This window comes from Mercenaria mercenaria, chromosome 2 (assembly GCF_021730395.1).
Source record: "Mercenaria mercenaria strain notata chromosome 2, MADL_Memer_1, whole genome shotgun sequence".
NCBI lineage: Eukaryota > Metazoa > Mollusca > Bivalvia > Venerida > Veneridae > Mercenaria > Mercenaria mercenaria.
Window position 1 is genome coordinate 66,938,234 of NC_069362.1, and position 11,749 is coordinate 66,949,982.

Here is an 11,749-nt window from a genome sequence, read left to right on the forward strand (position 1 = left end):
TGCTCAAATTAATATAAAATTAATATAACGTTATTTCGTATATTACTCAATGCATTCTGTATCATTAAATAATTGTTGCTCACTGGAGTAGCGGAATTAGGAGTATTATTGCTTTCATGTTATCTTCTTTTTTGTATTAATTTCAAAAATTCACTTGCGCGAACACTTGTAACATAATGCAAAACATTCGCATGCATTAGCGATCCGTCATTAAACCCTGCTCGAATATTGAATGCACAATGTAGAAAATAAAGTAGGTGTTGCCTCCTTCATCAGTGAATTAATCATCGACTGTCTGCCTAAATTCAAGATATGGCTTTATCCAATATTTGAATAATGGACTGTTTCAGAGCTAAATTGACAAGTTTATGTCTGAATATTCTAACTTTATTTCTATATTGGTTCCCATTAAAGCATAATTTCGATGAAACAGAATGAATCTGTTTCAATACAGCTTAGACAATAAGAAGTAATTATAGCTTAAATAATTGCTACTTAAGTAAGGAAAGGTGCAAACAAATAAGAAATATATTATCTTCATCAGCTAAACACATTATCCCTATTATACCTTATGTTTACATATGCCGGAAGGTTATTCACTACCTTATGTTTTCCTTTTGTGTAATCAGAACATTTTCCATTTAACAAATGAACTTGTATGTGCTATTTTAAGATTTTAAGATTTAGAAATACAAAGAACGATACTTAAGAACAATATTGAAAATTGTGTCCACATTACACCATACGTGTGTGATGAAATTAGTCTCTGGAAAGTTTAAACGAATGCAGAAAAGGTAAATCGGTACAGACAACGGTACATAAACTGCAGAAAGATTAAATGAAAGGATATGTAAAAGGTCTGATATAACGCAATATAATTTGACTGAATAAAATAAGTTTACGTTTAATGCAACAAATAAATTTGTTTTGTGTGAATTTAGTGATGTTATATTTTCTGGTCTTTTTTATCATGGAGAATACTCAGTTGTATGATAATGAAATTCGGCTTAAGCCGGTGCTAGGGGGCTTGAGGGATATTAATAATTCCATTACCTCTAATGCAGAGTCAATCAAGCCGAGTGTGCTATTGTGTTGCTTCGCTGCGTTCTATCTTTCCAAAAAAGCTTGCACGGATTTTATTATGCCAATCCATACCATTTAAGGCTAAAAGTCGACTTCCCAGCATTTAATGTTTACGACTATGTGTATTTGTGATACTGAAAAGGTCTAAAAATAAAAGGAAAAATTGAAAACAAAACTGACTGCTTAAGAAAACAACTTTTCATCATTTTTATGTTATGCACTTAACGAGAAAGTAAGGACTGCCAAAGACACTTCTATACCTAGTAATAGTGGTCTTGACCTTAATTCCAGCATCCAGAAATGCTGGTAAAACTTTTATCTTCTTGTAATACATAGCCTACATACCGATTTGTATCGAAGTATCTCATTTTTTATCTAGAATTATTATGCGGATTTGTTTTCTTTTGTTTTGTAACAGCAATCTTGACATCAGCGTCTTATTCAAAATCCAAAGCCAGGTCTTCTATTAGGATCGCCAAGAAAACTGTGCCTATTAAGTTCTCATTTAGTAAATGTTACCCTGATATTAGCTCCACTGACTTTAAATCACTCAAGACAAATGCTCTTTTCTAGTTTCTAAAAATGCTTAAGATATAGAGGATATTACATGTGTCTTTTCATATTGAATTTATTAAACGAGTTGAAAAAATAATAAAATGCTCGGTTCTGCCATGTGGAAAGTCACAAATATAATATTCCTTTTATCACATGTTAGCTTCGCCTGCCGAAACATAAAATATGTACTTTCTTTACTATTATAAACGAGTCAATTTGATCAACGTCTCCTATACTATAAATGGCGTCAACGTCAAAGCTTTATTACACTAGTGTATTATCATTTTTTGTAATGGCTTTATTTCACTTCTGCGACGTGAAACATGTGATGAATTATTGACCTCCAAAACTATTCTCTTTATTCTTGTTGGGTTTTACGTCACACCGACACAGTTATACGTTAGGCGGTGACTTATATGAAGTTTGAAAGCGTTAAGCACAACTGTTCTTCATTTGTTTAACGGAAATTGATTATATTTATGAGGTCAATGTGGCACGCATACGCTTTCCCACCTTTTCGCCATTGCATTTTTCAAAAATATCAAAGTTCAGTTTCTTGTTTCTAAGTATCCACATCCTTGCCATTCACAATTTACCCTCAAAGTAATTGCTGACAACGTTTGTGTTTACAACATTGTGCAATGAAAACGTGCGTATAATGCCCCGCTAGGCAGAACTCTTGATATATATCCGGATCAAATGCAAAATTTAGATGATAGAGGTATGGATTGCACATTGCATCGTTTGAAAATGGAAGTTATTCTTAAAGAAAGCACATTCTGAGAAAGGGGTACTTGTTTTTGATTCTGTATTTATTGTTGTACCAATGATAATCAAAAATATCTAAGAAGTGAAAAATACTAATGTCAGTGTTTGGTGAGTCGGGGATAGTTAGATGCATACTACAGAAAGAATACTTAGACACACAACGATATGAAATAATAAAATTCGCTGAATGTTGGGAGGGGTGCAATATGGGCATGTGGCGTTTGGTTAAACGGTACTTCGAAACAGTATCAAGAAACATAAGGCAGCGAAAGAAGAAATGATATATGCCAGTCATTTTTAGCGACACGTAGCAATGTATGAGTGATAAAAAGTACAATATAAAACAAAAACGGTATGTGTGTGCGTACGTGAATGTGTGCGTCTGTACGTGGGTCGGAGGGGGTTTTGGGGGCTTGTGTGGTCGCGTTGGTAATCAAGGGGTTCTATTTTATAATTTTAAAATGACATTCTAAATACATGCTTCTGCATATTTGGTTAAACTACAAACTTTGAGATATGTGTAGTCGGTTGCTTGAGACTGAAGATGCATTAAATTCCTGTACTATAAGATTTATAATTATATACATGCAGTTCTGTAAATGAATTTTTAGAGAATTATCTTTAAGTAATGGATTTTTAGAGAATACTGACAATAAATCTTTTTTTCCCCAGGTGACTTCTTTCTTCAGAAGACAGGATGACAGGAATTACAGGACAAAAACTCACTGACCTATCATTAGAATCTGTTCTTCTCTGTAATTACCATGCAAATGTGAAAAATGCATGCAGACTGTGTTTCATCGGAGAAAAAAGTTTGAAGAAGATTAACTGACAGCAAGTGAATGCATGGAAATCTTTTTTTTTACGAAAATAACACGCTTTTAATGAAGACGGACGTATTACGAATGTAATTATTATGTATAAATAATCCTTATTAATTCGTGCTGTTGTTATCAAATAAAGTTCCCATTCACTAAATTTCTACTACTCTGTTGTCTGACTTATGACTTATTTTATACACAATTGCATTCAAAATCATCATTATCCGGAAATCAATTCGAATCGTGGAATTTGTTTTATGTCGTCTTTGAACAGAAGGGTACACGTTTGTAGCTCCATGGTGTTGTTCAAATTTACATTCCTTTGCTGTTACATGTCATTTGTTTCTTATTATATACGTAACTGGACTATAGAACAAAAATGTTCCAATGATGTCAAACACATGGTTATAATCACTACACGAAGTGTATAACTACTTTTCATTTTGAAAATATAAGTATATTCAGCCTTTAACTATGTTCCAGTAAATATGTAACTAACAAAATTGAAACTACATGCAATGTTTGCGTTACATGCTCATATAATATAATTTTTTAGTCTTTTTATTATTATATAATACCATCCGTTTTCGTTTTAAGTAATTTGTTGGCTTCTCTTCTTTAAATTTGTAATAAGTTAATTTGCTACCGAAAGTGACGAAAACTAATTAGAAGTTAATTGCTTCTTTGAGAAGCCAAACTTTTCAGACGCCATAAATTTTAGTTTTCCAGGAAATGAAACGCATACGATAACAAGTAATTTATGTGGAACAGTTAATACATTGTTACAATGTTAACTACTCTTGTAGTTACATTTTAAAACTAGTCGGTTCGTAAGTTTTAACCTAGTCTTTTTTGACAATTTGACATGCCATATTTTGCGTCTTCGTTATTATTGGCTTTGGAATGAAGGAGCATAACTGTTGGCAGGATGTCAAGTCCCGGCATTCTTCTACATACACTCTCTTCTTTTCTTGTAAGCAGATATGTGCGTGCTTCAGCTATATTTGTTAAAGTTTACTAAAATCGAATACACAGTATAAACCAAGCCACTGGTTTTTTTATGTAAGGAAAAATCTTCAAAAGGCTACCAAGTTGCTGCCTTATCTCGTTATCTGTGTATAGATATGTGAACATTTATCAATGCAATAAGGTCTGAGAATTCTAAAAGAAAGGTCATCTGTTTTGTGTTAGTAGCAAATATTTTTATTTCACACTTGTGACACCTGATATATAATCTAACCAATACATGCGATGACCTTCGTCTAACTATCCGCATGAATTTTTTTTTCTGGTGCACGTCACTTCACTATGATTTTCAAAGCAATGTTAACGAACTATATTCCGGTATCATCACTTGGTATTATCATTATTCCTTTGTAGAAACTGTACAACTTTTATTCACGCTTTGAGTTTATTTATTACCACTTTTGACAAGAAATTGCATTCCAAAGAGTAAATATTGACTTGTAAGGTGGTGTTTTTTGTTCACTATATATAATTACCAATCTGAATAAGTAATGAACAAAATGTGTAAAAAGACCCTTTGGAAGCACAGGATGCAACCAAGAAAAATGGTAGCAGAATAGGTTTGAGGAAGCTTGTGCATAAGAGGTAATGCAAAGTGCAACACCTCACACTCCCCGTAGCACCGGCTTAAGGGGAATTCTACTACATAGATATTGAATGGACTCTGTTCTGGGACTTGGATCAACTCAGTGACTAAACGAGAGATGCGCCTTTACTCTTTTATTTCTCTAGTTATAGCGATTCTCTGCAAATAAAAACATACAAACAACATTCATACAACGCTCACCAATTATTCATATACTCATATAAACAACAGATGTACTTTTGAACATACTTCACATCAACAAAGCTTGCACTATCCAATCATGCAGAAAATTAAACTTAGTCTATATATTCATTTTATGTTATTTAACAAATTCGATATCATAACTTCGAGTTCAATAATTACGCTTTAAATAAATTAACAGTATTTAGTTACCGAATTTGGTCTCTTACTCATCAAGTCTCATCAGAATAATTTATGTCCACAGTTAACGTTCAGTTCAGTTAACGTTTCAAAGTCTGGGCGGAAGTATAAACAACTTTGACGTTGACGTCAATGAACGCCGCAAATTATCACGTGGCTGAAGACGCCAAACAGACGTCAAATAAATAGCGTCAGATACAACAAATATTAGAAACTACATTTATGTTTCTGACAGACTCTATTATCCCAAAGAGCCAAGACACACAAAATGTAACAGCTGATTAATAAAGAAATGTTAAATTACAAATGCAAGGAAAAAATACCATAATATAAATAAACCAAAAAAGTATAAAAAAAAAGAAAAAAAAGAAGAGAAAAACAGCTTTAATGCAACTTTAATTTGTGACTTTATATCAAACCTTAAGTTAAGGTAAAACGTTGCTTCCCAAAAATAACACCACAGAATACGCCTTTGCGTATTATTTCAAGCACATGGGAGAACAGAAATAAATGAAATGTAAACAAGACAACTGAAAATTAAGAAAGTTAGACAAGGACAATGCATGCGGTAATGCAAATCGGTGCAACGTTTGGATGACAGGTAGCATGGATCATGTTGACATGCGCCAGTATTATAACAAGGTACGTTGAAACAGAAATGAAAAAAGTCAACCATAGGAAAATTTACGGTTCTTCCAGACACATGAAAATGTGAAGAAACGAACTGAAACTGAACATGGTAAGTCATGATAAAACATGACATGTAGACATGCTAAGTAGCACAGTAAAATGTAAAGAAAACATAATATTTTACTGCAATGTTTGAACCAGTCTAATAAAGACTTAGAAGGAGTTCTTTTTTTATAAACAAACATTCAGCAAAAACATCAACTATTCTTTTGGACCAATGCTGAAAATACAAAAATACTGGTAGACGTCATGTTACTTATAATTAGATATACACCTTTGCAGTAATCGTGTATATGCTACGTAGATGTTTTAATTCATTACTTGCATTAATAATAAGATTCTAATGTCCAATCTGTCTTTTAAATAACTACACGGGTGGCAAAGCATTTTGCAACATTTGCATATGTACAAAACAAATGCATTTAAGATATACAGAGCTTTATGATGGGAACATGTTATCTCCGCAAAAATAACCTACTGCAAATTTGAATTCTACTTAATATACAAATCTTATTTATTAATGTCATCACTCTTACATTTAGAGTAGTTAAATTTGTAGGTATTATAGTTATAAGAACAGGTTTTGTTTGCTTTGTATGTGAGTGTATGTTGGCAGTGTGCCCATCTACGTGCTGTGAGTTTCATTTTGGGGAGGCTGCGTATTTGGAACGTGGCATTCCCTGTTTGATATTTATCCTTGTTTTTTTTTACTACTACCAGAGCTTGTCCTTGACACAATATTAGAAATCTCCGCTACATTGTTTTCGCCATACATTATGCCTCGATGGACAGACTGAAAGAATGTACTAATGCGTTTAGAATGGATATTTGTCTACTTTACCACCTAGGGACGTACAAACTGTCTAATATCTGCTGGAATAATTCAATAACAATGACGTTCTGGAGCATACCAAACAAATAAGATTACGTTATCGGTAATGTTTTATCATGCATGATTACTTTAATGAAATTAGCGTTTGAGTAGATTAAAAACGTACCGTTTTATAATGCAGATGTATGCAAAGTATATGCATTATGTACTAATATATACAACATGTATGCTATGAAACACGATTACTAATAAAGACAGTAATATATCTTCTTTTCTCGAATCTTCTTGTAGCTTCGTGCTGTTATTGTATGATTCAGTCTCATAAAACATATTCACATATTTTTTACGATTTTCAGCTATGTTGTAGAGTACTTTGTCACATAAATTCTGAATTAATTAAACCAAATAAAACTTCTGATGCAGACTATTGTACATGGTTGAGATGACATATCGTCCTCCACTAGCACCTGTCCGTCAGTCACTCATGTCTTCAGTCTATGGCACAAAAGGGATCCTGCAATAACTTAACTTTATGAAATTAGTAAAGTCCTCGCTTATAAATCTTCATTTCGTGTTTTTCATGCAAGAATAGCAGTCTCGATCACGAACAAATCTAGCAGGGTTCTACAGACGTTAACTCACAAAAAACTTGTATTATCTATGTATTCACATCCGAACTCATATATCTTGTATCTTGATCTCACATGGTCTTAAATACGTATTTATAAACTTAGTCTTTGATTTATAAAAGAAAATAATATTTGCCAACAGTCTATCACTACATACTGGAATTCTTATCGTAATAGTATCATATTTATTTAGTATGCGCTTGGCAGACAATATAAATTGCTATTTTCAGTGTAACTACTCATTTCCGTAATCGTCTTGATGCCAAACTCATTTAAGCAGACTAAGTTGAACCGGATAATAGTCTATTAATTACAAATAAAACACAATCAAAACTTCCATTTCCACGAGTCATAGTAATCTGGTCCTACATCACATAAAATATGGCAAGTGTAAGATATTAAAGTTAATATACACTGGGCTATTTGTCAAGTCACGATGATTGTTTTGGCACCAAGATGAAATTAATTTAACATTTCTTCTCTACTTTTTGTTGTTATTCTTGCAATGCATTGACCACTTTCGAAGAAAATTGGACACAGCAGATTGATTTATAAATATTAATTAAACAAGATAACAAAAGACAAAAAAAAAAAAACAACAAAAAACAAACAAGCGGGCCAAGATGGCCCTAGGTCGCTCACCTGAGTAACACACCATAACAGTGTAGACACGTTTTACCTTGTGATTTCACGGAGACAAATATTCTGGCCAATTTTCATTAAGATTGGACCAAAAAATGTGACCTGTTGTGTATAAACAGGCATTTTCTTTGATTTGACCTAGTGACCTAGTTTTTAACCCCACATGACCCAGATTAGAACTTGTCCAATTCTGACAAAGTTTCGGGAAGATTGGAGCAAAAAAGTGGCCTCTAGAGTGTATACAAGCTTTTTCTACGATTTGACCTAATGACCTATTTTTTGACTCTACGTGACCCAAATTTAAAATCTTCCAAGACTTCATAATAATAAACATTCTGACAAAGTTTTATGAAGATAGAATAAAAAATGTGCCCCTTAGGGTGTAAACAAGCTTTTTCTTTGATTTGATAAGGTCACCTAGTTTTTGACCGCAACTGACCCAGTTTCGAACCTGGCCGAGGAATCATCAAGATAAACATTCTTACCAAGTTTCATGAATATAGGGTCATAAATGTGGCCTCAAGAATGTTAGCAAGCTATTCCTTTGATTTGACCGGGTGACCTAGATTTTGACCCCATATGACCCAATTTCGACCTTGGCCTAGAAATCCCCAAGTTAGACATTCTGACTAAGTTTCATGAAGATAGAGTCATAAATGTGGCCTCTATGTACCGAGATCTTAGTGTGACTAAAGTTGTGTGTAAGTGTGGTTAAAATCAAATATAAAATGTCACTTCTATCATCTTCACTAGGTAAAAATTAACAAATTTTGGCTCTTTCAGGGGTCTGTCAGGGGCTGTAACTCAGGAACCTATAATTGGATCTGACAGGTTCATCATGGAATCCAAGATTTATTGTTGTTGAAAATATTAAGCAAGTTTGTGTCAAATCAAACCGTAAATGAAGTCTCTATATGGCTGCATAAGCCAAAATAGCAAATTTAGGCCCTTTAAGGGGCCATAACTCTAGAACCCATGACGGGATCTGGCCAGTTTTCGAAAGGAACCGAAATATTATGTCTATACAAGTTGTGTGCAAGTTTGATTAAAGTTGATTGCAAAATGTGGTATCAGTCGTGTTCACAAGCCAAAAATAGTAAATTTTGGCCCTTTAAAGGGCCATAACTTTTGAACCCATGACGGGATCTGGCCAGTTTTCGAACGAAAGCGAGATATTATGCCAATATTAGTTGTGTGCAAGTTTGATTAAAGTTGATTGCAAACTGTGGTCTCTGTCGTGTTCACAAGAAATTGTGGACGGACGGACGACGGGCGATCGCAAAAGCTCACCTTGTCACTACGTGACAGGTGAGCTAACAAGTTTGGAGTAACAAATTTTATAAGTATATTGGATGGATTTCAGTTACAAGAGAAACTTCCGATGTTCTGTAAGGTTTTTGATGGATGTACACTTAAATAATTATTAGTTTTGCTTTCAGCTTGGTCTCCGAAAATAATTTATGATTTTAGCTCAGGGAAACCGTAGATCTACGGATCGCGGGGTCGTGAGTTTGATCCCTGGTAAAGGCGCATGTTCTCTGAGACGATTTGATAAAGACATTGTGTTTGAAATCATTTGTCCTCCACCTCTTATTCATGTGGGGAAGTTGGCATCTATTTGCGGAAAACAGGTTTATACTGATATAGAATCCAGGAACACTGGTTAGATTAACCGCCCGTTGTTACATAATTGAAATATTGTTGAAGAAACAGCATTAAACCTCAATCTCATACCTATCAATCCGCTTGGATCCGAAGCCGCCGAGAACCTTCAATCTAGGAAAGGGAGTGTTTTATGATACTGAACGAACTGCATGTTCAAAATCTCATTAGTTATTGCTTTTCTTTTTCAGCAGCTTCTCCCCGTTAATTAATCGCACCTTGTCACATGGCTACTTCTACCCGTAATGTATGTACACTGTTTTTCCTGTCTTATCATGAAGACGATACTAAGGCTTGACGAAAAGAGAGGTTGGACATACCTTTGCAGTAAATCAAAGCCAGCGTTTCTTTGATCAACCCGCCCAATTTCTCACCCTATTGGACTTATCAGTGGAGAGTATTTTTTGTCGTCTTGTGATTGCATTGTTTACATATTAAGAGCACTTAAAATGGTTCAAGGTGTCATTGTTTGATTCAAAGTTCTGAGCTGACGCCTAACAAACTTGATTGCCAATATTATTACAGCGTGAAAGCTGGTAATTGTAAGTTTTAAAACAAAAACAACTTTTCAAATTAAGACGTATCAATGGTACTAGTCTGGTGACAAAATTTTTAAATGACAAGTTCATTTCACTTGTCTTATAAAATGAAATCAACATTATTACACTTTTGGTGCATCGTTTAATTCTCTAAGAAATTTCAAGGTTAGGTAAATTGTCTTTCTCTTCACTTGTGTTACTAACGAATTCTAAATCGGCATTTTATGCTTTCATTCATATGCTGTAATTTCACAGAATAAAACTGGAATTGAAGAGTTCGACTATGTTCGTCTATGTTATTTCCCGGAATAAAACTGGAATTGAAGAGTCCGAAAACGTACGTCTTAGTGAACACCTGGTCATGTCCTATCTTTATGTTAATAAGAAACTGAAACAAGGTATGACATAATGATAAATAAACTGAACTGTAGTTGCTGAAGATGGAAACGTTCGAGGCAACAGTTGAATGCAAAAAACGATGACCTTAACTGACAGCATTTCTTACACTGTCGCAGAGCTAAATATAGAGAATAACAGTCTACTGTCTTTTTGTATCAATGTTTAAAGGCAAAGCTCTATGGGTTGGAAGAGGAGAGGTCTACCGAACTGTAGTCGTTTTTATTCTATTTTTGCTGTGACTAATATAACCTACCTAGAAAATCAATCCGCTCTTGAAACATCTGAACTGAACAATACGACAGCCGTGTTTATTTCAACTTGCACAATATTCACTGTCTTTCTGATAGTTTATAACAAAAAAAACTAACAATAAAATGCGTAAAAATAAAAAAAGCCTCCTTATTTCCACATTTTCAAAAGCTTGATTCAGACAGATACATGTCCTAAGCGCTGCACTGAAAATTTCACTTCCAGACTCAGAACAGTCAGAAAGAATTTTTAAAATCTCCTAATTTACACTGTTTAAAGAATAATAATGAACAGTCAGGCAAGCGTTCTCGGGACGCTATCTTAGTAGTTGCATGATAAATACCTTTTCTATGTTTTATTTTATATTTATACAGCCTCAAAAGATTCTATGTCTAAGCTTTAATTTCCTAAGAGGCTAAAGCAATATTTGCATTCTTTATGGATGTCGTTTTTACCTCATTGCGCAGATTGGTATTAAAAATCACATTTTCTTGGCGTTAAGATAATCTTCTTTCTATAATGAAACATGAGATTCTGTAATGAAGCATGAGAGAATATTTAGAATCTCCTGGATGCACAGATGGTGATAGTCTAGGAAAATTAATCCTCAGGAGTAAGTTTTACTAAAATTTCTGAAGATAGAAATTGTTAGTGCGGTGCATATTTCAGAAAACTTTTTTTTATCACGCACTTCTCGTAAATATAATTTACAGAAACACTGATTAATAAACTATATTTATTTTCTAACCGCCATACAGATGCAGAATATGTGATATCACAAGAACACACGAAGTTTGCACTTGGTTTGGAAGGGAAACGTACCAGCAGTGGACATATGTTATCAAAAGGTGGACCATTAACTCTTATTATTCACACCTAATAAGTAA

The 11,749-nt window shown here is 33.8% G+C and overlaps 1 long non-coding RNA gene across 1 annotated transcript; it reads right to left on the reverse strand.

Annotated features, from left to right (window-relative positions):
- Nucleotides 1–4,958: 4,958 nt before the first annotated feature.
- Nucleotides 4,959–5,706, reverse strand: LOC128548519 (uncharacterized). Its single transcript, XR_008367128.1, has 2 exons — nt 5,233–5,706; nt 4,959–4,998 (listed from the first exon to the last, which is right to left on the reverse strand). It is a non-coding gene; the product is annotated as an uncharacterized LOC128548519 (long non-coding RNA).
- Between the last annotated feature and the right edge of the window lie 6,043 nt (nt 5,707–11,749).